Source organism: Struthio camelus, chromosome 3 (genome assembly GCF_040807025.1).
Source record: "Struthio camelus isolate bStrCam1 chromosome 3, bStrCam1.hap1, whole genome shotgun sequence".
NCBI lineage: Eukaryota > Metazoa > Chordata > Aves > Struthioniformes > Struthionidae > Struthio > Struthio camelus.
Genome location: NC_090944.1, coordinates 141,086,851 through 141,113,972, shown reverse-complemented (window position 1 = coordinate 141,113,972; position 27,122 = coordinate 141,086,851). Strand labels below are relative to the sequence as shown.

The 27,122-nt window shown below is 46.7% G+C and overlaps 1 protein-coding gene across 10 annotated transcripts in view; it reads left to right on the top strand.

The window, feature by feature from the left end:
• SERTAD2 (SERTA domain containing 2) overlaps positions 1 to 27,122 on the top strand; it is an 83,852-nt gene that overhangs the window by 34,038 nt on the left and 22,692 nt on the right. The window contains exons 2-4 of one of the 10 annotated variants that reach the window (XR_011140584.1): positions 22,876 to 22,925; positions 23,055 to 23,158; positions 24,495 to 27,016. The exons of 8 other annotated variants lie outside the window; for them this stretch is intronic. The gene's annotated coding sequence lies outside the window, so the exon portion shown is untranslated. Of the gene's footprint in view, positions 1 to 22,875; positions 22,926 to 23,054; positions 23,452 to 24,494; positions 27,017 to 27,122 lie in introns of those variants that run through there. One more of the 10 variants, XR_011140583.1, reaches the window with a different exon arrangement.

The window sequence follows — 27,122 nt, the reverse complement described above, 5'->3', positions numbered from 1 at the left end:
ATTATTATTGTGTGCTATTGCAGAGCACAGCAGTCCACTGTGAGCAGAGCATGTTTGCCTGGACATGAGACCCTTGTCCTCCGCGATTTATCCTGGCTGTTTGGTTACTTCCAGGGGCAATTCCAGGGACTGGCAGTTGTGATTTGTAAAGTTATGAATAGGCTAGGGCCAGTCTGTGTCCACAGTGGTTGACTCCTGTGCATCTTCCCTAGAAGATGTGCTCAGCAGGGGGGAAGGGGGGCGGTGGTTCTGCTGTGGATGCTAATTGCACTTGCAAATGATGCCGAACTGGGAGGAGCTGTGAGCTCTCTGGAGATTACTGTTAGGATTCAAAATTATCTTGACAAATTAGAGAAACCACCTAGAATAGATTCAGTAAAGGACAAGCACGAAGTTTTGCATGTACATGGTGGGGGGAACGGACTGCCCGAATACAAAACAGGAGATGGCTGACTAAGCAGCAGCCCTGCAGAAAAGGGCTGGAGTGCCTGGTGGATTACAGGCTGAACGTGAGTCACCAGGGCTGTACAGCTGTGAAAAGGCGAGCTGGGGTTTGCAAGCAAGAAGGCTCAGTGATCCTTCCACTCTGCTCAGCACTGGTGAGGTCTCCGCTGGAGTCTTGAATCAGTTTTGGGCTCGCAGCCTTCAAAAACAACAAAACAACCCCAATGTGGGCCAGTTAAAGACAGTCCAGAGGAAAATAGCATGACTGATCAGAGATCTAGCAGGCACGACCCACGAGGAGAAAATGAAGGTGCTGGGGTTGTTTAGTCCATAGAAGAGAAAAGTGAGGGGGAGGGACAACCGTGATGACAATCATCTCTCATGCAAAAGGTAGCTGCAAAAAGGAGGGAATAAATTGTTTTGCATTTCCCTCAAGAATAGGCCTGTGTTCTTACGTGTCTCGTGGGAGCTGAGTGCAGGGCAGTCCCAGCATCAGACTTTCACCACAAATCCACTGGAGCCTCTTTCTCTTTTTAGCTAATATCCTTGTCTGTGTTTCTGTGGTTATGTCCCTTCTCTCTCATTTCACAGTGACCAACCTGAGAAACGCACAGTGCGCAGGGAGCCTGTGCTTCCCGTTGCAGGAGAGCTGTAAGCGGTGGAGAGCAGGCCAGCTGCAGAGCTGGCCCGCGCCTTTCATCAATATGTATAAGAGCCAAGCTCACCCTCTGCTTTCATGCTGAGGAGGCCGGGGATAAGTGTCCAGGTGCGACTCCACAAATGCCTGGTTAGAAGTATTTCCTGACATCATATGATGAGATTTTTGACTCCTGATGTGGGGGAAGTTTAATATTTGGCTTTGGCTTGCACAAGAAAGCCAGTCGTTTTCCTTTGGGAATCCAAAGGCAGGGGATGAGAGCTTTTAGGGTGACCAGAGTGCAAGTAAGAATGCTGCTGTAGACCTACTGCATGAATTGGTGGTAAGAGCACACGGATAAAAGCTCCCAGGGCATGACAGATGAGACAGATGCATCCTGACAGACGGCCCTTTAGCACCAGCAGTCAAAGGGTGGTGCTGGTATGGCTGCAGGGGGTTGTTTCTATATCCTGATTAAGATTTTTGTCTTGGGGACAGGCTCTCTCTCCTTCATGGTGTGGCAACTACCGCAGCAAAGCAATATTAGGAAGTAACGTTTTAGCTGTCTTCCATGTGATTTAGTCCTGCTCAAGGGAGGGGGAAGGGCCTCACGCTCTCTATTAATCATTTCTTCTTCCCTCCTCCCATCTGCTCGGTGATTCTCTTGCTCTTGCATACACCACTAATATCTGATCACTGTATTTTTTCTCCCTTTCTGTCTCTCTCCCCCTCCTTGTCAGCTCTTTGAGTCTCTGTCCGCCTTACTCCCAGCCCCTTGCAGAGATGCTGCCCAGTGACCTGATTCTCTCTCTTAGCTGCCTCTAAAAAAAAAAAAAAGAAAGAAAGAAAGAAAAAAAAGCTATCTAATGTCTCATTCCCTCCTTCCCGGACATTATGCCTTTTCCTAGTGGTCAGCGCCTTCAGCCAAAGTTGTGGAGCACGTGTGGGCAGTGCCTGCTTTCCTCTCCTCCTCTTCACGCTCTCCCCAGAGGCAGCAAGCCTGACTCCTCCTCCATCTCCTTCTCTTCCAGCTGCTTTCACTAGCCTCCTAGCTCTTCTTGGCAATGAGGAGCCCGGACATCTGTAGAAGCAGCTGGAAGCAAGATGGAGAGCCAATATCCTGCAGCTCACCAGATCTCTACAAACCTCAGCTCAGGAACCAACAGCCTAAGAGAGTGTAATGCTTAATTTGCTGTGCTTTTGTACTGTTTAGTCTGCACTGCACACTGCTTTTTTCTCACCATCCCAGCGAAGGTATGCTTCTATTGATGTGCAGTCATCTCCTAGCTAAAACACATTGTTCTACAAATCCTGTAGCCAGTCTGTAAAAATGAGTGGCCTTATGCTGTAGTGGAGGAAGGCAAAGTTAGGCTTGGTTTCCATCTGGATCTGTAACATTACCTGCCAGTATCTTCAGATAGCTCTAAGGGCAGGATGTGAATCTTCCATTAGCTAAAGATGGATCTCTGTCAAACAGCCATGGCTCAGTGGTGTCACAAATTCCTATTCCCGAAAATGGAACAAAAATATTTTGCCTGTTCACTGTCACTTTGCCACCTGATTTGCACTAAAACCTTCTCGGGCAAGTGACTGAAGTGGTGTTCTGTAAGGAGAGAGAGTTATTTTTCCATGTAAACAGTGGGAGCTGATGTTAAATTGAGCTCAGCAGGGAGGTCCCTATTACAAAAGTGAGCAAAAGAGGGACGGGATTGCTGCTACTGTTAACTCAGAGGTGGAGGAAGTCTCCTGGTGTCAGGGGTTGCAGCACTCGCTGCCGCAGGGCTCTTGGGGGTGGGCCCCCGAAGGAAAGCTTGCGAGCCGTGTTGCCATGAAAAGCCTCACAGCACGTTACATGATGCAAACTACTTGGCAAATATAGTAATTGTGTCACTGAGATGGCTGAGACGCAGTGCTCAGTGAGACGGTTTTGCCTTGCGAGCGTGTGAACACACTCTACCCGTCACTGGTGCATGAGGGCAGCCCGTGAAAGCCCAAGCAGTTATACTGCAAATTGCAGCGAGTATGGGGTTTGGATGGGGTTTCTCGTACTCTGTTTTGGGATCTGAAATTTGCCGGTTGTGTGGCAGAGAGCACATAACAAGGTAAATAACTAGGGAGATGCTTTAAAAACCTTTTCCAAAGGACCTGGAAGATAAGCGTGATGACTGGGGACAACTTTTTTATTTATAAAGACTTCAGCCCAGCTTCCCATTTTATTCCTGCAACAAGCTGCAGTTATGCAGAAAGCAGCTATTGGCATTTTTAATGTCGAATTCCCTGAGCAGCTAGCGGGAGCTGTTTGCTTTTAAATGTTGTTATTTGCACCCGCAGCAATTTGAGCCGAGAGGTCCAAAGTAAAGGGACTGGCATTTTTCAGCCTTCAAACAACCAGCTTTCACAGGACGGAGCAGTGCTTTGCAGCACAGAATTATGTGTGGGTACATGCAGCCCATATGTGTTGTTCTTGTCAGGTGTTAAAGTCCTGTGTAAAGCAAATAGCATTTGCAAGTAGCCCAGAGATGTCTTTTCTTTGGTCTCTAAACCTTTGCTGTGAAAGAGAGCTCTCATATTTTCCATTCCTAATTCAAGAGCTGGAGGGATCACTAAAGCCAGGTATCAAATTACAGGAGAAAGAGTGAAGACATTTGGTTGCAGCTTCATCTGCTCACACAGTGCATCCATACAACCACTTTCGTCAGCCCCCAGGTCTGTGTTAAAATGATGTAAGGGAAATAGCTCATCTTTTCTTTAAGTTCGTCCTTGGGAAGCGCAGTGTTTGCAAGGAAAGTTCCCACCAATAGGTGTGTGTGAGAGCTGGGAAGAGGAGGAAGAAACTCTGTAATGCTCTAAAAAGCATCTTATCCATAGAACAGGAAATGTTGTTCCTGCTCATCTGAGCTACTAAAATAAACCCCCAACAAGTTTCAACAATAACAATTTTCAAATGAAATACTTTGGATGAATAATGTGTGTAGCTTAAAATGAAAATGTGACTCAGCCAGGAATTGATACTATTACTGGTACTGTTTTAGCTTTCAAATTGAGTCTGCTTCAGATATGTGGTGTGTCCTTGGTTGGGAGAGAAGGTGACTGGAGGTGGTGGCAGAGTGTCTTTTATGGGGCTGCTAATTCAAACCTGGATATTTTCTGCTAAATTTGAGATGTGACTCTCTGTTCTTGAAGTTAAACGTGAACTTGAGCAGAGATTGCAACTATGTAAAACAAGGCCAAAATCCTATACTGTATGTTTTCCCCCTTCTCATTACCTATTTTTTTCCCCTCTTGCTATCATTTATTTCCCTGCTGGTGTTTTCCAGACCATGGTTTTTTCTCAGATAAAGTTCATTCTCTTCTCTGTTTTGACACTTTCTTCAACCCTTCTTTTTTTTCTCCTCCTCTGAAATTGGGTTAGTTTTCTCTTCCATTTTTAAACTGGAGCGTGTGTGTGCTTGGGCCTTTCCTCTGTAGTTTGTCCCACCTGATAACAGAGCCTTCTCAAGGCTCTTCATCCTGTAGGCTTAAATCACCTCTGCTTTCCTTTCTTATGTGTTTTGGTTTCGTCTTTTCTCTGCCTGCTGGTTTTCTTTGTTACCTTTCCCTGTTGTGTGTGTGTTGCTCCTTTTTGTCCCTGAGCAGCACTTGGCTAGGTAGGCGAGATCTGCAAGCAGCTCCTCAGCCTCTTCCCCACTCTGCCCGAGCTCATGGGAAACGCAACGTTTTTGCCACCTTTCCCCCCCCACCCAATATCTCCTGCTCCTTTCTCCCTCTGCTATAGCCCTGTGAAAAATGCCTAATGAAAAGGACTTTTGCTCTCCTCCTTTCTCAGCCAACGGGGGTTATTTCCTCGTGTGCGTTTTCTGCGGTCTGCCTGTTCCTGTGAGCAGGCACCGCGCTCGGCCTTTGAAGCTGGATGTTCTTGGGAGTCGGTAGAGAGATTCCTTTTGGAAAGGGTAGTAGTGGACTGACGTTTGATTTCCTTGTTAAAGTGCGACTGTTACCCATATGCTGGAGACCACATGTGACTTACAGCTCCCTCTCTCTCTGCTTCCTCAGTTTTTCTGCCCGACCTTCACTTCACATTTTGGTGGCTATCTTCACCATGAAAAGAGGTAGAAATTGTGTTCCCTTTCGCACTGAAAGTTTCGATTAAAAGTTGAGCGCTAACAGAGTCCCAGAAGCTCTGGGACTCGTCTCCTACAACCCCAAAGGCCATTTTATACAGGGGATTTTCAGAGAGTTGAAAGGGGAATTTTAGTGTTGTACGCTGGCATTTTGCTTCCTGCGGCTTCTCGTGGCAGTCATGAAGGTGCCTGTAAACTGCAGTTGTTGTCAGTGCATGATCGCTGTATTGACACACTCTGAAGTACCTTCACCCTAAATGTGAACCAAATACACAAACGCACTGAGGAAGAGGGGGGAAACGTAAATTCATCTGTGTCCTTTCAGCTTATCTGTCTTTATTTTGACTGCACAGCGGATACGTATTTGTTGCGTGTGCCGCTTGCACGCTATGTAACGTGAACAAAGAACATCCATGCAATATTAAAACAAATTAAAATTGTCAGGCTCTTTCCCTCCTTCTGCCACTTTTTCAGGCTGATATTTTTCCTGTGTGGGCTGTGTGTTGCTTGTGTGCTCCCAGGGCTCAAGGAAACACGCAGCACTTTGGCATAACAGGCAAAACAGAATTAGGTGCTTTGCTGTTACCCATATGCCTAAGACCAAGGATAAGGAAAGACTTCTGTCTTCCCTCCCCCCTTTCTGCAGACCTCCAGCTCAAGGAGTCTGAATGTTAAGAAGTTTAGTAGAGACCTGACGGGCATCCAAGTCCTTCTGTACGTGTAACTCTTGGTGGGAGCGCTGTGATGTAACACTGAAGAGAGGCCTTGCGCTAACGCAACTTTGGACCTGGGCAAAAGGAAGAAACGCTGTGAGAAAGCTTCTTGTCAGGTTTTCCCTGCAGACAGGCTGACTGCAGGGTATTCCTGCAAGACAGGTCATATCCTGCCAGACGTTAGAGATGCTGAGGGAGGCTGTACAGTCTGTGCTTCCCAGGACTGCAGACTAGGTAGGCCTTTTGAGCCTTTGCCCGTGGACACGGGAAGGACAAACTATGAAAGGTCCTTTATGCAGGTGGCCTTGCATAAGCGAGGAAAAAGGAAGCCCAGGTAAGCTGCCTCCTCTTCCATCGTGGCCGTCACAGTTGCTAGCCCTTTCCTGTGGAGCGCGAGACTCTTCCTTCCCAGGGGCTGAGGAGTGTGGAGGCAGTGAGCCCTTGTGCCCTAGGGTGACATGAAGAGCCGAGTCTGCCTTTGAGAGTCAGAGAGGTGAAAGGAGGGTCCTGGGATGCCCCGTCATGCACTCTGGTGCTCAGGAGGGGATATTGCTAGAGCTCTAACAGGCAAAGCTCAAACGGACAAATACCTGTGTCCAGCCATCCAAACTGCCTCTTCCAGTAACAGAAGCATCAGAAGGCAATGTGCATCTGCGCTTTCTACAGCCCAGAAATGCAGCCCCAAACTCTTCCCCACGGCTGGCTTAGCTGCTGTGCCAGATTGCTAGTGTGAGGTATACGTGCACATCGTCTTTTGTCAGCGTGGAAGGCTCCTGTTGAGCGGTGGAAAGGATGCTTGGGGTGGGACATCTTCAGGCCTCAGCAGAGCTCAGCTACCCATGCTCTTAGCCACTGCCCCTCCTTTATTCCCTCAATATGTGAATTCAGGCTGCTGCAGCTCCCGCCCTGACCCTCGATGCGCAAGGCTTGCCTCCTAACAGCCAAATGGAAACGGCACCATCAGATCTCCTCTGTGCTACTTCTGGATGATTTCTGCACCAGCAGAGCGTGGCTTACAAGCCAAAAGTCTGATCTGAACTATGTAGCAAGCATCAGGTGCCATGCTACCACGGCATCTTTGCCTAGCCTGGGATTGTGCAAGCTGTGGAGCAGCCTGTCCCCCAGCAGGGCAGCCTCTGCCGGCCGAGCAACCCGCTCTTTCGTTAAATGTGAGCGCGACAGAGACAGAACAGTCAAGGGCAGAACTGCATTTTAAGCTTCAAAACCATTGTGTGCGCTGTTCAGATGTCTGCAGTGTGGTTTTTACTTCCAGACCCCTACAGAACGGCCGCATTGGGGTCATAATCATTTATTTTCCTAAACACGTTTGCAGATAGTCATAAGAAGAGCCTACAGGGCATGGTGCCTGCTTGCGGGCAGCAGAAAGTTGTTGGGATTATCTGGTAATGTTTCACATTTTCTGTAATTTAGTGTGTGTATGTGTGCGAAGGGAGCATTTAAAACTTCTAGACAATAGTTTGCTCGGTTGTAGGGAATGAAACCCCTAATGAATAGTCCATTGTTTACATCCATTTGAGTCTGCTTCTTTGCTGAATTAGTGCCATGAAACATGGCTTGCAACTCTTGTTGTTTTTAACTCCCCTCTCCTTACCCATCCCCCCTTCCCATTCCTTAGGGTTGCTAAATCCTGTTGCTATCTTCTCTACGCAAGTTTCCAAACTGCTTTTTTCCTCCTGATTTCCTTCTGCTTAAGCCTCTTGTCCAAACTGGATCATCTTCTGCTTCTAGTTTAGCAAATTTCCCTATCGCTGGCCTCTTGGACTCGCACCTCGGTCCTAATTATTTTTATCCAGATGAATGCTGGGGGTGGGGGGGGGAACCAGCAACTGTTTCCTGCTGATCTAGATCCCCCTCTTCCCTTTCCCTTTTCCCTCTCCATCCCCTTGCTTTGGAGGGCTTCTCTTCTCTTCCTGCACCCCTTTGAAGCTGTGTGTTTCTTTTCTTGCTTTGTCTTGTATTTGCCTTCAAGCCCCCTGCCCAACTTCCAGCCCTTCTTTCTTCTCTCTCCAGCCCTGATTTATAGACAACTAGAGAAGAGAATTCTTGGCTGCGGTAGAGTAAAACTCCTGTAACGAACACAGCACCTAATACGAAAACAGCTCCATGCAGTTAAGTCTTCTGCTTTTCCCACTGAAAAACCTTTCTCTTCCCTTTATTATTTAAACAATAATTTCCCTCAAACGGTGCTGTAAGGGGCATAGACACCGAGGCTTGCCTGCTTTCTCAGGACTTCCCAGAAATCGGAACTGGGAAAATACCCATAATCAATAGAGGGAATGGGATGTTTTGGAAAGTGTTGCTGGGGGGGAAGGAGGGGTGTTGTTCTTGTTTTTTTGTTTGGTTTGCTTTTGGCCACATAAGCAGCATACACATGCCATGTAGTCTGACACAACCAACATTGTGTCAGGCTGCTGCCCTCCACTTTGTTGGAGGAGTAGCTCTAAAATACGACAAAATTGTCAGGTGACAAGAAATCCAGGGATGCTTCAGCCCATGCCAAAGAGAGTTCTGCAAGAGGGAGACTTAGCTGTTGCTACGGAGCCCGTTTTGTTGCTTATATTGTGTGAGAGAAGAATAATTAAAGTAATATTGCACCTGGTAAATGAAGAGAGAATATATTTGCCCGCTGTTTACAGGACATAAAACCAGAAATGTCTGGTAGCAGTGCTGAGCAGGCTACTGTCTATTAATGGTCAGCTGGGGAAGCAGAATATTTTTAAAGGAATGAATGGATTGTTGGAAAGCAGTAATATTGTGGAGGAGGAGAAATTCCTATTTGTCTTTAACCTCTTTTCCTCTGTGTGCGGAGGTGAGGTAGTCGGGATTGTGGCAGGGAAAGAGCTGGGGGGAGATAAACATCCAAAATGCAGCTCCAGATTGATTTGGGTGTGCATCGCAAGGTAGCTGTGTACCCTGAAATAGCGCAGTTTAATGCACACAGTTCTGAACGGGGAGTTTTTTTTCTTTTGTTCAGATTTTGTCAAGTTTAATCACACAATGAACTTAGACTGTGCATCTTCACTGAATTTATACTCCTTTCCTTGTGGCTTCCATTTGGGTCACCTTTTGCCTCACCCAAACTTCACGATTCCTTAAATTTGCATCCTTCTCCTGCGAAAAACCCTCCTCTAAGCACCCTTGGACTCGGAAGCAGAGACACTGCGCTTTCATTTCGGCCTGACACTTCCCTCTGAAAGCACAGAGCCAATAAATAGGTTTCATTCCTGACTTGCAATGATTCACTCCTCCTCTCTCTGTCACTAGATTGCACGTTCCTCACAAAACAAACTTCGGCAGCCTGGAAATAGGTCACACACCAGCACCTGCACCCATTCGCGGGACTACCGGCCTTGCTTGCGTCATCTCTTGGCGTGACGTGCAGCAAAACGCAGAGCGTGCTGTGCAAAGCCTCGGTTAGCAGGACCGGCGTTCTCAGCGAGCGGGATGTGAGAACGCCCCTCGTGATACCTACCATATGGGCATTTATAGATGCCGGGAGGAGAACTCTGCTTTAAAAAAAGAAGAAAAAAACATATGTGTATATATATATATATATATATAAAAGCTAACTCCATCAGCGCATGGATTTTCTGCTGGCTGGTTGGGATGATTTATAATGGTATATACAGAGCTTTGTCACCTTTATGCTGACTCGTTCCAATGCTGCCCGGAGGTCGGCTCAGCGGCCTGGACAAAATGCGTTGCTGATCTGTGTTGGTTTCCTGGTGGCCACGCTGCCAGGGCTGCCCTGCTTGCTGCCGCTCCTGCTGCGGAGCTCACCCGGGGGGCCGCCCGGGACCTCCACTCGGCCTCTTAGCGCTACTTCATTTGTGAAGATCCTCATAATGTGACCTCCGCAGGGCTCAAACAAATCTCACTTTTACCTCGTGGGTAGAAGAGCAGCAATGTTAGGGGCCGGACTTCCAGCCTTTGCACAAGCACAGCAGTTCTTGTACACGGTGGTTACTTTGGGAAGCTCACAGGAGGGGAGCAAGCTTACGGTTTTTTGAAATGGGGTTAGCATGGGACATGCAATAGCAGTGACAGTTGCTGAGACAGATCGGATGCAAAGGGGATGGGCACAACGCAAGTAACAGCAGAGACAGAGGGGGGAAGTGCATGTGTGTCTGTGAGTGTGCGAACATCGTTTTCTTAAGACTTGTACTTTCTATTTTCTTCTTCATGAGAAGTGCTAAATAAAAATTGCCATCGAAATGCAGAATACATTCATTCTGTTTTGGGCTGAGAAAAGAAATGAGGGCCTTATAGCCTGGAGAGACGTGTATGAGTCTGCGTGGGGAAAATACACTTTATAATTAGACTGGTTGACAGATCCTGTTCCTCCTGCTCATTCCATAGTTTGCAGCATCCAATGTACGTCTAGGAAACGCCTCCTGAATTCCCCCACGAGTGTCCTCACGCTGGGCCTGGCATCCTGAGCTGGAGTCCCTCGTCCCGTAAGGCTGGATGCCGCTGAGGCCCGGCTGGCTACCCGTTTGGCTGGATGGCCCGCCTCAGCCTGGGAGAGGACCGCAGCAGCCCTTCCGCCCTGCGCCTGCCGCCGTGGGTAATGCCTCTTCCCTGGCACCTCGGCGGCACCCGGCGAGAGACCGCTGCTGGGGCCCGCGCCCCAGCCAGGGCTCAGCTGCCCTGAGCCCAGGGCTCTGCCGCGGGGGAGCTTGCCACCCAGCAGCGCTTCTCTGAAAGTTGCTTAATAGACAGGCTAAACTCCCCTTTATCTTGACAATGCACCCTTTTCTGGAGAGAAATGAGAAGTTTCAGTTTCAGTCACTAACCTGTTTTTCATTAACCTGTTTTAGTCAGCAAGTCGTGGCTTTACTGTGCCTCTCTCTCAAACAGCCTCTCAGAAGCCCAACGAGACGGTGGAGCAAAACTCCCGTCCTCTGCAGAAAACACAGAGAGAAGAGGCAGTTTTACCCCAAACGTTAGAGGAGACTCAGTTAAATTAACGCTACGCTAAATGTCAAATATTTGAAATTTATAGGGTATTAAAACCCCGAGTAGGGGGTGAGGGAGGAGGAAGTGTGTGTGGGGGGGAAGGGATTGGACTGAAGTTAATAAACCTTTTACAACTTTTGACTTAATCTTTTATTCAGTGTTTGTATAACTCAGTTATCTGCTAGTTAATACCAGTGTTTTTGATACCTCTCCAGAGCCAATACACTGCAAACCTTCAGCCCTGTTGGGTATTTGTGCTACAGCATATTTAATAGCCATGACAACAATTCAACAATTGTATAGCAGCCTCCCCTCCCTGTCTGAGTGTTGCAGGCACCAGAGTGTCTCCATTGGAAAACCCCTAAACATACAGTTTCAGCCAAAACTGGTTTAATGATAGTCTACTGAGAGCTTGACAGGCTTAAAAAAAAAAAAGCAACAAAAAAAAGCACGTTATTTCTTTTTCTCCCCCCCCCCCCCAATTTTTTTTAACAACTTCTTTCCGCAAAAGCTGCCACTGTAAAATACAAGGCAAATTAAAAAATAAATTGCTTTAAATTGCTTAACGGGCTTGATGAGACAAAGCCTGGTGTGTTGGAGCGGCTGCAGGGCGCTCCGCGGCTGCTTTTGTGTGATTTCAGAGGTGAATGTAGCTGGCTGGAAGATAGATGGGTGCCAGATGCAGCTTGACACAGATTCGGGCAGCTGCTCCTGGGCTAGGTTTCATCAGGGGCGAGCGAGCCGGCAGAGGAACTCCGGCGAGGCCCCCGCGCGCCCAGATGACAGCAGGAACAGCGCAACAATACAATATTCGCTAAGTGATTTTAATCTAGGAGATTAAATGACACCCAGTCGGTTTCCAGACTTAAAAAGCCAACGTGGTATAAAGCTGTTAATAGCGCTCGCTCTCTCCAGGCCCCCTCGCCACATACGTTTACGTTGTGTTTCCCCGACCTCCCCCCCCCCCCGAAGTGAGAAGAGGAGGGTAGGTTTTGTGTCGCAGTCATATTTTTCCATCACACTTGTATAATGTGTTTTTAACTGCAACAGGAAACATTGGCCCCACTTCTCCAAATGCTTACATTGGATTGAAGTGCTCGCGTGCCTCCTGTTAAGCACGGGCATAACTGTTGGAAAGATTAAGGCCATGGTCTGTAAAGCAAATGGCTTCCTTTTTAATAGAAGGGCATGTTCCAAAATCAGGAAGTCACTGGTATTTACAGGCTTGGGGAATTCGGTTTGCTTTCAAGTGTACTATGTACCAGTGTACTATGATGGATAACATGATAGAAATGGTGGTGGAGCTGCTGCTGCTCCCCAGGCGGCTGGAGGCTTATTTGTGGAGGGACGTTACAGGTCGGGGGGTTCGGCTGGGGAAAGGAGAGAATCGTAATCCAACTTATTTGCAATGCAACCCAGGCTGGCTGCAAGTAAAGGTCATTTTGGGGGGCTTCCTGCACTGTGTTTTGGGATCCCTGGCTGTGGCAGTGCTGGCACTTGCAAATGCAGGTATCTGTGCTGTGTAGAAAAAATAACTCTGTGTTTTTCTAATTGCTTTAGCAAGTGTATCCTTGCCTAGGGGAAGAGGTCTTCTCTTTTTTATTTGGGGGAAAGTAGAGGGATGTTCTTAAACAACAAAGAAACAAACAAAAAAATCTCCTCTTTCCTTCCAGTCATGTCATCAGATTATTGCCATTACATACTTAACTGCTGGTGTCAAACGACTGTGATCACTTTGAGTCATTTACTACCCTCCCAGCAAGCAAGCGACAGCTGATTTTCAGTGAATGCGCAAGTCGGATGTGCACAGGTTGTCTCCTGAGTCTCACCAATCGTTTGTTTGTTAATGTTACGCTTTGTGCTGAGATGCCTTCAGTAAGTGACCCGTGCAGGGCTTCAATGAAACTTTCTATATTGAGAAAGTATGCCTTAATTTAGCGGGTTAAAGATATCTCTGTTGCATCAGTTTGTTCACAGTGGGTTGTGACCTAATCAAGTAGGGATGTAAGCCATTTCGTGAAGAGTAATTACTCAATAACAAAAAACGTCTCCCCTTCCTAATAGCTGCGAGTGCGTTGGCTAACTAGAATCCGCTCTGGTAGTGGCAGGTCAGCTGTCAGGAGGGGACTTTCCTGGCCGGCTTCGTCCAGCCAGCTGAAGCTGAGACGCAGAGCTACGGCCTTCCCGAGGCCGCTGCGAGAGCTGCGCAGCCGCTCGTAGCGCTGACCTGCACCCGTGTGCTGAGCGTGCCGTGCTCTAGCCCGCTTGCTTTAGCAACGGTGCCACGACAAAGTCTGGTCCAACACCTGTGCTGGACGTTTTTGAGGGAAAGAGTTTGTGGATGGGTTTGAAACACCGGACCTGCTCTGCAGACTTGCAAAATGGTACTGTTCTATTATTGCTATTACTATTGTTATTATTAGGGGGAGAGGATTGCAGTGATGGCTTTATCATGTGAGTAATCTTCCACGTGGCCTGGTTAGGCTGTGGTCAGGAGATGGTGTGAAGTTTAGGGGTTTAGTTTGGCACATTATATCTCTATTGGGAATAACTCATGACAGTGACGGAGCAATTTTTTGCTTCCAGTGCTTCATCGCGTAGCAGCAGGAATCGCCAGTCCTGCCATCAGGATGCCACACTGAGGCATCTTTTAGATGACCCCTCTGGTTGCTCTCCCGTTTTTCTACTTCACCAAGAGATATATCATGGAGGTGCATTCTGATTTCCTCCCCGCCCTTGGTTTCAAATCTTGCTGAGAGGGAGGTGGAGAGGAAAATCCTCATGAATTAACATTATTTCCCTGGTGGGCTTTGCTGCCATTTTATCTAATTACACCTGCTGTTTTCCAGATCACATTGTAAGCATTTGCATGAAGGGGCTTTCACTTACCTCCTCAAGTAAATTAAATAACAGCCCTTACGCTGGGCTGACAGCGTAATGCATTTTCATGTGGGAGATCAGCAGCTCCCATACCTTGAGATGGGAAATGCTGAAATGACGGGGAGGCTCTGCGCTTTTGTCTTGAATTAGGGCAACTGGACTGAGATAGGGCTACTTTGCTACGCCTCCTAAGGAGTGTAGTAATGAGCAGGAAGTGAGGGACGCGTGGGAATTTGCAGCAAGGGCCACAGAGAAGAGACCACGGTTTTCAGCTCACTAAGATCCGTAGACTACGTGTAAGATGTGCAGAAAAGCTAGAGAGAGTAAGCCTGTTGTCAGCAAGTTTAAACGTACATCCCTATTGGAAAGCGTGAAGGGATCTGCAAACCAGGAAAGATTGAAAGCCACAGACATAAAGCAAATGAGAGGTACAGGCCCTGCCCTGAGGACGTTTACAGTGTGACTTTGTGGATGAAGAAAGCTGAACTTGAATCCTCTGGAAATCAAAACACACGAGTTTGATTTTCATTTCCACAATAAGCTTCTACTAGCCGTCCAGTAGTTTCCCTGTGCTTCATTTCTTCGATTTGCAAAATGAGGCTGTAGCGGTCTGTCCACTGAAGTGAGAGCCCGCTGCTTTCCTTGCCTATTCTGTTACTTCCAAGGAGTATCCCGCCTAGGAACTGCCCTCCTCCTAATGTTTCAGAGTTCCCAGAGCCCTTCATCGCATCAGACAGTCCCACAGGATGGTCCGGTTCCTTCCCAGTCATATATGGTATACATCTGATGTATACCATCAGATATACATCAGCCCCCTCAGCCCCCTCCTGGCTGTGGTCACTCCTCCATTTCTTTGGATAGAATTGAGAGCTTCTGAGGAGGAGAACAAAAGAAACACAAGGAAATTTCAATGTATTTCTTAAGTTCCTGACCAGCCCAGGCTATCTTGTCCTGACAGAAAAGAGAGGGTTGGTGCGAAGGCTGGTGGGGGAACTCCAGCTCCTCCAACCATCAGGTTTGAACAGGCCTGGAGTGGCCCAGAATTCAGGTGTCCTCTTGGGCTCTGCCTTTGCAGGCATGGGTAAGTGTGCTAGAGCCCGGGTCATGCGAGTAAGCAAGCTGGTGAGCAGCGAGGCCAAACGGAGTGACCCTCTAGTGAGTGAGGAGCAGGAGATGGGCCCCTACAGCAGGCAGGGAATTTAATCTCTGCCCTGGCTTGCTGGTGTTGATCATGGATGGGGGTCAGCAACGCGAGAGTCTGCGTAGCTGGCAGGTTTCTCTGATTTGGCGAGGAGCCTCGCCCACGTATTTCATGTAAATGGAGAAGGGCCTTATGTGTCCTCTTAGTTTGCTGTAGCTCTTTTCCCATGTGGTGATGGTGGCCCTATCAGTAATTACATGTCTAATGATGAAGCACCTTCTAGTTTTTGCTGCTGTTCTTCCTTCCTGGTGTCATTGCTTAGGGATTAAAGAAGTCATGCAGATCACCAAGATCTGCTTCAAGGAGTCTGCAGTGACTCATTTTTGTCTGGGGACTTTTGCTAAAGAAATACAGTTGACTTGTTTTTCTTTCTTTCGAAAATCAAGATTTCTCTTCCATCAAAACATAGTTCCAGGTTGAGGGTGGGGGGGAGAGAGTTAGAAAAGTTAGTGTGATGGGGGTGTAAACGCTTTTTAACTTGCACATTAAAGCATCTTGGCTCCTCTGAGTAACTGTAGAGCTACTTTGTAATGCATTTCTGCATCTGAGATGTATTTTGAATGCCAGTGAGATAATGAGATTTATCAAATAAAAAGCCTGTCTTTCACTTTGTTCAAGCTTGGCCTCGTGCCTCAAATACATGGAGTTTAGCTCAGAAGCAGCTTGTAATTTGTATCGCAAAACCACCACGTGTAACTCGTGATGGATAGTAGCCACTGGAGGCAAGAGGTTTATAGCTGCGACATGATAAAGGCCTTCGCTGGCATTTGTACTTGGTCAAAGTCACAGCAACAGGACAAGTGAATGGTGACTACAGGGTTATTGTGGGAGAGGCTGATGAAGTGTTTGCCTTTATAAATCATACGATTTAATGGGTCAGTTTTATTTTGCAGTGTGAACATGCATGATATTCATGATGGAAGACATTACTGTTTTAATGCGTTAGGTGAGGTGATTCAGGATTGATGCAGCCTCTTCAGTGATCCTGTACTATACATCCCATTATTATTGTTATTCACGCCCTGCAGATGTTAGAAAGCTTTCTAACAACTCATGGTATCTCCCATCCCCTTCTTTTTTTTTTTCTTTTGATATTATTATTATTATTATTATTATTATTATTATTATTATTATTATTATTCAGATTCCTGCTGTACACATCCCTCAAGCAGGTGGGAGGGTGAGTTGGTGGGAGATGACTTGGCTTTGTTGGAACTTCACTTAATGCAGGGTGGGGGCAGAGAAAATGAAGCTAAATTACGCAGATCCTGAAGGCACAGCGAGTGTGCTACATCACTTGTGAGCATGACTAGAACTGAAAATGAATCACAGCCTTGTTAGACACTGTATGTGTCAGTGCATGTGGGCAGAAATATCATTGAGTGAGAGAGAAAGAGCGAGAGAGACTACATCTTTTAAAGCGTGCTGGTTCCACTGAAATAGTTGTAGTATTTCACCTAACGGGTGAGACCTGGGAAACGGTGGGGCACCTTCTGTTTGGTACTTTGCCCTGTTGATTTTTCTTCCTTTCTGAAAGTTCAGGAGGAGTCTGGACCGATCAGCAGTGTCATCTAAGTCTTTCTGAAATCAGAAAAGGCTATAATGGCAGGTTCAGGTTTGAACCTACTTTTGCTGACTTTGTAATACAACCATGAAGACTTATTCTGGGCTACACTTGAATGTGGAGTTGCTTCAGTCTGCATGTTCATTTTGCATTACGAAGCAAATTTGATTTGGTCTTCCTGTAAACTTCTGGTGACACAAATGCACATGCGCACCCACGTGCCCGCAAAGTTAGTTCACGTATTCCAGTTGCAAAAATCCAGTCTGGATCTGAAACCTCGATTCTTGCAGCTGTATAATTTGTACAGGGCTTATTTTTAAATGGAAATTGGCTTCAGAGGTAGGTTGTAAGGTGATTGAATCATGTCAGGTGTTGGACAGAAAGATGCTGGAATCTGCTGACCTCTAAAATCTGGTACCTACATGTTCTTGCTCCGGAAAGCATTTGTCACAAATTCTAGAAATATTCCTAAAGAAGCTATAGGAAGAGTCTCCTCCTGTTTCTTGTAAACTACGGTGTGTCTGCAGAGTGCAAATAGGATGGTGGAACATGGTCTGAGTCTGCAACGTGCTTCTTCTGGAGTTGCACTCCTCCACCGAGGGGACGATCCCACCTTTCTAGGAGGAACTGTAGGCTGTTTCCATCGGGCAGAGTGGGCTTCATCGCCTTTCTTGAAGTCTGAGATCATCTATGTTCAGCCTAAACCAGAAGCTATGATAGGATTGAGATGTGTTCCCAAATGACAGCTAATGGAAGAACTAGGTTGTTGACAGCACCAGACCACAAATGAAAACTTGAAGGAATGAAAAAAAAAAAAGTACAGATTGCTAAAGCTTGTTTTCCTGAATGCCCTGTTACGAGAATATAGGGCTATTTGTGTAGGTATTGTGGGCAGTGTAGGCTAGACAGACTCCTGTGAAAGCAGCTTTAGACTGTATTTCACAGCCTGAAGTTTAACCAGAACAAACTCTTGTTGTGTTTGGGGTTTTTTTTCCACCTCCTCCTTCTAATATTCCTGTAGTTTCTCATCCATCCAGAGTTGGTATGTCTAAGTTTCTTGCTTGTTAATTGTAGGTTTATGTTCTCTTCCAGGCTGGTCCTTGCTCCTTTTGTTCCCAGCCTGCTTTCCAGTACCTCCTAAAGCCTTTTATCCTCGTCACCCTTCTGCTTGAATCCGTACTAGAAACGATTTCTTCCTAGAGCGTGTCAAAGCACCTTGTCTTGAGGAGAACAAGGCGTAGCCTCTTCTCGCTCTCTCCTGCCTGAAAAGGCTTGAGCACATTCAGCTCCAACCAGCTCTGCTAACAGCTCAGCTCTCCCACGTAGCCAGGCACTTTTGCTGTTTTCCTACCAAGAGGATGAGCTGCAGGCTGGGTGGAGAAGGAGGGTGGCAGAATGGCAGCAGTGGGGAAGTGCTTGTTCCCATCCGTTCAACCTGTGCAGCAAAGCAGGAGTAGCCCATCAGCCCCGGCAGGTTAATCTGAATTGTAGAAACTTCAGAAATCCTGGTGTCACAGCTGAAAACGTTTCCTTCGGAAAGTGCAGTCTGTGCTTCCTGTGCATTGTTGGCTGCAGCGTTTGTCTTACCGAAGGTTCAGATCCCCGTGCCAGGCTGTTCTGCTGCATTTAGGAAGGCTGTGAGAAGAAGGAGACGTCTCTGTAGGTAGTATTTGCAGGCATTGGCCCGTAACATCTTGTATAATTTAAAAGCAGACGATTCTAGATAGTAGCCTGAGTTTAAAACAAAAAAAGTGCCTAGAGATGTGTGGTTTCTCCTTTATCCCCCTCCCCGCAGACCAGGTGCTCTGTACTTGCTGAACGTTAAGTGGTTTCTGAACGTTAAGAAGCCTAGAAGCTATCTCAAGCTGAGCATGCAACAGTGCAAGACCCCCCCCCCCCCCAAAGTAAAATTTGAAACCCCTGGTCACCATGTGGCACTCCTAGAATGTGTCTGGTTATTAAATGACATGGGAATAGCTTCTGATTTTCTCATTCTTTGGCGTGACTATTTTGGGAGAAAGGCAGGCAAGGGAGCCACACTTCCAGCAAGAAAACGTTTAATTACTTAGAAAGAGCAAGAACATGTTCTGAAAAGTAAAGATTTTAGACTTAACGTGCATGGAACAAAAGGCCGTTGTGAGCTATGTACAAGAGTTGCTGAGAGTTTGTATTCTGCCCTTTTTTTTTTTTTTCTGTGGGAGTTATTTCCTGTTGTTGACTAGAGTTCTTTATTTAGAACCACCTAGCTACTGAATGACGGCTAGCTCGCAAGAAGAAAAAGTGTGATTAAAACTTGTTAAGGCTTATTTCAAGATCTCCCTGCTTCCATTTATTCAAGGTCAATCTTTGCTAAATTAAAAAAAAAAAAAAAGGCATTTTCTCCCCATTGTTTTGCCCACATCAGCTGTGACGGCTAGCAGAAGTATCTTGGGAGTCTGAGGTCTTTCACCTGAACATCTCAGGAAAGGCAATGTTTTCCTAACAGACGTGGTTAGTTTTACGTTGTTCTGGTTTTAAAACCAAAACGAACCAAAACAAATGCGGGGCCCCGGCTGTCGCTGGTAACAGCAATGTGTTGGCGTTCTTGGGGGCAGCTTTTTCTACGAACCGCACTGCTAGAGTAGGAGAGCAGCACTTGCACTTTCTTAGCTGCAAGTTTCCTCTGGAGAACGGTGCCAGCAAAAAGAGGTTTCTGGCTACTGCCTTGCATGGCAATAGCATCTGTGTGTGTGTGTGTGTGTGTGTGTGTGTGTGTGTGTGTGTGTGTGTGCATGTGTGCGCGCAGAGTCGAATTATCATCACCTGACGTCTGCTTAACTTCTACTGTTGCCCTTATGGCCTGGACTGAACATTCAGTTAAGGAAAGCTAGCAGAAGAGAGGATAGAAAAAAAGGTTTAGCAGGAAGATTAACACCACCGGATTTTAGGTGTAGGCATACAAAGACAGTATCTGGGGTTTGTTCTGACTTTTTGGCTTAGCAGGAATCACATGAGCAATGTCCCCTGGGTGTGGATGATTAGAAAATCCACTGGGGCGTGAGCTAGGACAGGGGCAATGATGCCTCATTGCCTTGGCCAGCCCCTGGCTGGGAGTCTCTCCCAGAAGGTGGCTATTTCTGCTCAGCTATTACAAATATGCCAGGGCCTTTGTGTGAAGTACCAGGTTGCTGGCCACTCTTGTGGACAGGTTGTGGAACAACCTGTCTTGAGCCATCACAGCCATACGCATCTTTCCTTCTTCAAGTAAAACTGCTAAGAGCTGGCTTGTGAAGACGCATCTCTGCAGGCAGGTGGATGTCAGCGTAAGAGAGGGGTTTAGGAGCCTTCTGATGATCCCTTTGTGATGGGAAAGTACCATGGCTGGGAGAAAAACAAGGGACAGCTTATGTGATTTACCTCATGGTATTTTCTTCTCCAGCTGCTATCCAGAGGTGAAACTGGAGAACTCACCAAACCGGGCAGCAGCGCTGCCAATGGGGATGCAGCTCTTCCCCCTCATTTGTTGAGTCTACTCCTTGCCCTTGGCCTTTCCCTCTCTGCATCCCATCTAGTCTCCCCCCCACAGCTAAAGTATGAAAAAGGGAGCTTTACTACTATTTGAGAGAGCTGCTTGTGCCTGCCTCCGAGAGCCACCAGGCTCAGGAGCAGCATGCCGCACGCAACATCTGCTTTCTCCACACCACCCTGCTCGCAACGTGGCACCTCTCCTTCCTGCAAATCCTGTCCTGCGCTGTGGTAGGAGAGAGACGGGGGTGACCAGACAGGGCAGCCACCTCACTCTGTCCTGGTGGTAGATCCAAAATACTGGGTGGGTTTGCAGTGCTTTAGAGTTTCATCTCTGCTTTGGAATACTACTTAGGGGGAAAACTGTTTCAGCCTTTGGCTAATGGTGACTTAAAAATGAAGAGGTGCCTTTAAAAGTGAGAGCATGAAAAAGGTTAGAGGCAAACCTAAATTAATTGGTACAGTTCCCTTTTTCTTTTGTAAGCTAGAATGTATTTCTGACTGTTACAGGGCTGGTTTTAGGTAGAGCTGCGAAATGCATACTTCACCCATGGTCTCTTTACCCGCATGTACAGTATGGGCTTTTGCTGACTCTTAGCTGTGCTAGTAAGGGAATGCAGAGAGGGAAAATGAATCATTACCACAGGCACAGTCAGTAAGAGCATCTGATGTACTCATTCACTCTTTTTTAATCTCTCCTTTGCACATAATTTAAGAAATTGCACATTTTTGTAAGGGTTAAAATTGAAAGACTTTTACATTCACTGCGCTGACTCAATGAGAGTTCAGTTCTATATGGTCTTCATTTATTTGTAGTGGAACAGAATGGCAGTGGGAGTTTATGCTACATTTGATGTTCTTGTGCTAGTTTTTTTGCCAGCTACTTTTTTTTCTCTTCTAAATTTGGTCCTGCAGATTCAACTTCTGTTTTTTTTTTTTTTTTTTTTAAAGGAGAAGTTGTGTAGGTCACTCAGTGTTTACTTAAAATTAGACCCTCAGAAAACTGTGTCCAAAAGGGGTACAGAATAACATGGGCAGTAAGAAATTTTGCACTTGTGGCAATTGGAGGAAGGATTTATCATTGCAAATTTGGACTATTAATAAAATGCCATATCGCACTTTGTAAGCATTGCTTGAATCTAGTGGCCTGAAGGAGTTGCGGAATCTAGTCTTAAACAAAATGCTTGTTTAAACAAGCCCCAAAAACGTTGTGAAAGCTTAATATGCTATACAGGTGGTATTCCTGTCAGCAGAAGCACCTAGAGATGGGTGCATTCATCTGGGTGTTGATGTAAAATCTCATGTTTTCCTGTACATGAGAGCTGAAATATATTTTTCCTGGTAATGCAGCTGAGCATGAACATACTGGACTCCAGTAACACGGCTTTAAGTACTCCATAACATTTTTAAGTGCTGCATAACATCCCACTCAGCACCGTAGCCACAACATCGTTTTAGTTGTGCCATCCCAGCCTCAAACGCGGTGATACTGTTGTACAGCTCTCTAACGTGACAAATCTGAGCAGGAGCGTCCACCTCTATAAACCGCTAGTCAAATCCTGCTGGTGGCCCCGTTGGATCTAGGAAGCTTTCAGCATTTCAGCAGGCTTGAGCAGGGCTAAGCATACGACGATGCCAGTGTAGACAGGCCCCTTCCAGGTTTCAAATGCACTTAGGAACAGTGCAGGGTGCATCTACGCTCCAGAAATGTATGGCTCCATTTAGAGGTCCGCTGGAGTAGCTCCGTTTCCGTAAAGGGCTGCGATATGAGCAGCGCCTGTGATAAACTGGATTACTAGAGCCGCTCTGCTTTGGTGAGCTGGGAGCAGGTAGTCCATGGGCGTACAGGAGATGACGATGACCTCTGTACCAAAGCGAGCGTGCGGCTCTCGTGTTTGACAGCCCCATATTGCTAAGATTTTCAGGATCGTGTTGGGTTTGTACGCAGGGCTAGTGGGTGGTCTAAGTCTTCTGGCTTGATTGCAGTGACATCTGTTTACAGCAGTGGTTAATTAGGCCTGAAGACTGGCCACTCTCTGTGTGTTTTTCCCCCTACCCTTTCTGTGTTTTTTTCTTTATTAAAAGTGTTCCCTCCTCGGCTGTAAAACAGAGCCTTCAGGTTTACCTGCAGATTTTTTTCTCTTCATACACTGCCCCCAGCATTAGATGAACATCAGCGTCGCCTCTCTTGAAAGAGTAACCAAGTGTTCTGGAAAAGAATGACTCGTGCTTTTGACAGAGGCCACAGAATGAGCCCTAACAGGGAAAGTAAAGCAAATGCATCATTTCACAGCCCAAAATTGCTTAAAAACTTAGCTCAATGACAAGTGCAATTTGCTGTATCTTGAGAAGCAGGGGAGCCTTTAGAGCGGGCAGCTGAGACTGCTTTAGGAGCGAGTGTGCCGTACAGACCGCTTTGGTGTGAACAGTCTGGCCTGGGTCAGAAATGAAGCACGTCTTGCAGGTGAGACGGCCTGAAGGGGATTCGGGAAAGAAAAGGGGGGTTTATGAAAAGGCAGAAGGATGTGAGGGGAAATAGTAAGGGCAGGCGGCGAGACCGTCTGTCGGAGGAGAGAGTGTTTCGGTTTGAGCGAGGATGGCGGGCGCTAGCAGTCTCCGGAGGCCTGGGAGTGCACAGGGAATTACGGAGGGAGGGAGTCATCCCCGTGAAGGAGGAATGCAGCAAAACCTCCTCTGACTAAGCCAGCTAATGCATATTGCTTTTTTTTTTTCTTTCCTGATAATCCTGTTCCAAATTATTTCCTTAATAATTCAATATGTGAAGAGTAGCACTTTTGAAAAGCACCTAAATCACCAAGTCTCATTTTCAGATGAAACCTTGCCACCTTTGTCCTTGACACGCTCTGGGAAGCTGTACCAGGTATGACTAGTTGAGTGCTATCTTGGAGGTTTTGAGTGAGGGGTGTTTTTTTTTTTTTTTGAATTATTTCATGAATTTACCGTATGGCACAAATCTTGGTACTGTCAAGAAACACCTTTCTATTCCTAGATTTTATGGGCCTGATCCTGCATTACTGAAGCCAAAAGCAGTATTTGGGAGCAGACCTTGGCATCAAAATCTGCAGAAATGCTTAGAATAAGTATACAAACGAGGTTAGTTGCACTTAGAATATTGATTCACAAGCTCCACGCTTTTTGCGTCTCTGTTCATTTTACCCAAGGAAGATCAACTGCCCAGTTGGACATATAATATATGATACTGCATTAGAACTAAGGCTGCATTTGGTCATACTCATTAATTAAACTGATTTCTCTTGTAGTTTTTTTTTTTTCCTAGAGAACTAACGGAGAATGATAATTAAGCATATTATGCGTTCTAGGGAATGCTGTTTCTCCTACTGCCACAAAAACATTAAAGGCGAAAAATGTGAACTAAAGCAGAAAGCTTAAATTAAAAAAAAAAGGCTAAAATTGGCGTGGGAAGGGGGAATGTTCCTTCCTTCTGATTTAACTGATGCTTCTGTGCCTTGGGACACGTGTGCCAGCCTCACTACAGTGGAATAGTTGCACCAGGAAAAAAAAACCCAAAAGCCAATAGAAATCTAAAGCAAAGCAGCCCAGCTTCCACAGGTGCAGCTTCCCCGCCTATGGACAGGTGCACACTGCACTAATCCATCACCCCAGTTTTTTTGGAGGCTTTTTATTCATTTATGATCAGATCTCGCTTGAGAAAATGGGTAGCGCTTTGTGCTTCCCGGCATCTGCTGCCTGCTGGCCCTGGCGGGTCTAGGGGCTGCTCTTGAGCCTTGCTCCTCGCCGTTCCTGGGCTGCTGCTGTTGCCCTGCTCACTGCTCCACGCCAGAAGGCAAGTACAGGTGCCCGAACTGGCCCGAAACGGAGACGGCCCCAGGTCCAGCGGCGTTTACTCATGTACCTTCTTCACATCTCACTAGTGAGACCTGCATTGCTCGGTGGGGACCACTGCTCCGGCAGAACTGCTCTCCCTGGCTATAGGCAGGCCCTTAGTTTAGCTTCTCCCGGGTTATCTGGGCTGACGGGGTTTCTATCTGCAAAAAGTTGCCACCTCTGTAGGCAGCATTAGCTGCTCGTCTGTCAGCTGCTGCATGCACTAAAGCAAAAACATTCGGAGAGAAAATGAAGATGTTTTGTTCTTACAATTACCTGGTGAAATCTCACTGTATTAATGTGTACTGCAATTAAAAGGAAAAAGGCTGAGGATGCAATTAGAAGCAGAGGAAGCATTTCACTGCTTCTTTTAGAAAAGGAGCGAAAGATGCCGACATTCCAGCAGGCTGAAGGTTGCTGTTGTTTCCTAATTAGCACACATGTTGATATCCAGAGATTACCTGACAGTCTGTAATATTTCTAAGGAACTGCTCCCAGAAGTCCTCTGTATTCCCCCCTCCCTCCCCCCAAATTTCTATTCTTTGTGACTTCTTTTTGTTAATTTTTTTTTTTTTTACTACAGGAGCATTTTTGAGTGTGGCGAAGGCAAGCTTTGACCGTCTCTGCTCAATGACAGCAGGGCAAGGCTGCACGCGACCTACGTCAGGTCAATTCCCCTGGAGGAAAACGCAGTTCAGTTCCTTCTCTTCTAGTGTATCATCTTCACGTTTTAGCAGACGGGCTGTTTTATGGCCTGCGTGAAGGCTAGGGCTGCACAGTCGCATCTGCACTAATGCCTCCTGGGAAGATCTTGCGTGCACCGATCTGAAATGTGATACGTTTTGGGTGACTCCTCCTTGCAGGCGCACAGCCGTTTCCCCCGTTCCTGCCGGTTCTGGGAGCCTCTGCCGACACACTTCCTTGTGCAGCCTTATGGGGCTCAGTTTCAGGCTATTCCTCCGCCGCTTAACCAACATGTTTGGGCAAACTGCGTTCAGGCCTTGTAGACAACTTCTGGCCAGATCGCTCTTGGAGCTGCAGCACTGACTTTCCTGGCCAAAAAGGTCTCATTAAATCACCCGCGAGGCGAGATGAGAAGCAGTCAGCAGTGGGATTATTTGCCTTGTGCAGCGTAGCCTCGTGCTGGCACGGTGGAGCCTCTGTTGTGTTTAAAGCGTGGGAAGGAACTCCCTTCATGTTGATTTGTACCATGACCTATGCTCGGTTGAGAGCGTTTCTGAGTATGGATGCAGGTTGCGCTAGTTGTGTTAGAAGGAACAATTTGAGTTACAGCGTGACTATAAACTCCTGCCAAGAAAGGCCCAGGGGAGTTACAGTAGGAAACAGAAGGGGCGTGAGTTTTCTCTTACGCTAGCGTAGAACTGGAGCAACCTAACAAAGTCGGGAGCATGATGCCAGTTCCAAACTGCTACATTAAAGGCTCAGGCCTTTTAGCGCGGAGTATAAAACGGGAAGACTGGGGCCTTGGGTAGGAGAATGAAGCCCAGCTGCTTGTTTAGCAAGTGTTTGTGATTATGCCTATAGCCTCAGCGACCGTGTGCGCACACCCAAGCGCGGAGACTGTAAGCTTGCTGTGGACTTTGAGCTCCGGGAGGCAGGCCTTGCAAGGCCAGATGCATCCGCAGCAAAATTGCTAGGGGGCCAGATTCTGCTGTGGTACAAATCCAGAGTAACCCCGCTGCAAACAAATATTTCCACCCTTGCAGCTAAGAATTTGGCCTAGTGGAATTGCTCCAAAATAATATATATACAGTTCCTATCAGAACTTGCTCTCCCTCTTTGTATGACAGGAATTATGCACTGGGTGCTGGAGGGAATTTAGCAGCTGTTGAGAGACTTGCTAGCTCCATGCATTGTGGCTTCCTTGTCTGAAAGATGCTGGGCAAATACGTGTTTCAAACGGTGAGCAAACTGGTGAGGTTTTACAGCAGTGTAACTGTAGAAGGCTTTATTCTGCTCTTCAGTATGCTGGGGTGAATGCTGAGCAAGCACTGGAGTTGTTCTACTTTGGTACCGGTGTGAAAGACAGCAGAACGTGGCCCCCAAATTAGGTGGATACGGCATGCATGAAAACAGTTGTAAAAATATTCTGCATGGCTTTAGAGAACGCTGAAGCCCGGCAGACAGATACCGGCTCCGTTCAGGCCCTCAAGAAAACTAAGCCTTTTTTTTTTTAATATAGTGATTTTTTTTAATGATTACTATAGTTTCAAGAAGAGACTTGTTTCCCTGAGCAGAAGGACCAAGTTTCAGTACCCTATCTGCTGGAAAGTATCCAGCCAGAGGAAATTCTACTTTTAATTTTTGCCGACTTCCCGATCGATTCACAGGTCACTTATCAAAATTCAATAAACGGTTCATGAATTGCTCTGCAAATCCGGCCCAGGGCTACCTTTGTATCACAGTCGGAGACGATCACAGAGTTTGGGTTTCCTCAAATTAGTGTCTGATAGAAAGGGCAGTCGGGGAAAGATATGAGGAGGCCTCCAGAATGTACAGCATCGCTGAAGTTGGACTCCAGCGCTTTTCGGTCTGCTGTGCTTTCCTCCCGTTTTAACGGCTGCAGCAGAGTAGCAGCCGAAGTACCATTCTGGATGTTTAAAACTCCAATTGTATGGGGCCTTTTCGATTATAATTAAAAAAAAACAACCCATAAAATCATCACTTAATCTCCTTCTGCTTTGGCAGACTCACTATGTTAATTGTTTTTTTTTTTTAGTTTAGATTTTAGACGGATACAATTTCCAGTAGCAAGTAATTTTTCCTCTGAAAGTATCATTCTTTTTCGTCATTCTAGTTGAAAATGGAGCCTAATTTGCAACAAGACCGTCAGCTTGATTGATCACAAATCATTACAGACCAGTTTGAGCATAATGCCTAAACGTGTCGTGATATTAATGACTAATAATCGCCTTTATGATAGGTCTTAAAGCTTTATTGTCCCCAAGTACCGCTGGTTTAGTGGAACATTAAAGGCCACAATGAGCCGAGATGCTGCTGGGGTTGCAGCCAAAAGCGCAAGGTGCGCAAATCGCCCTTTACAGCGCCGGCTGGCATCACAGCCCGTTTGGAAACACAATCATTTAGGGAACTTAAAAGTAATAATGTTCTTTTCGGGTAGCGCCTGGCTCAGCGCTCTTCTCCCCCTTCCCCCCCCCCCCAGCCCTGGTGCGTTTGTGAGCGCTTCAGT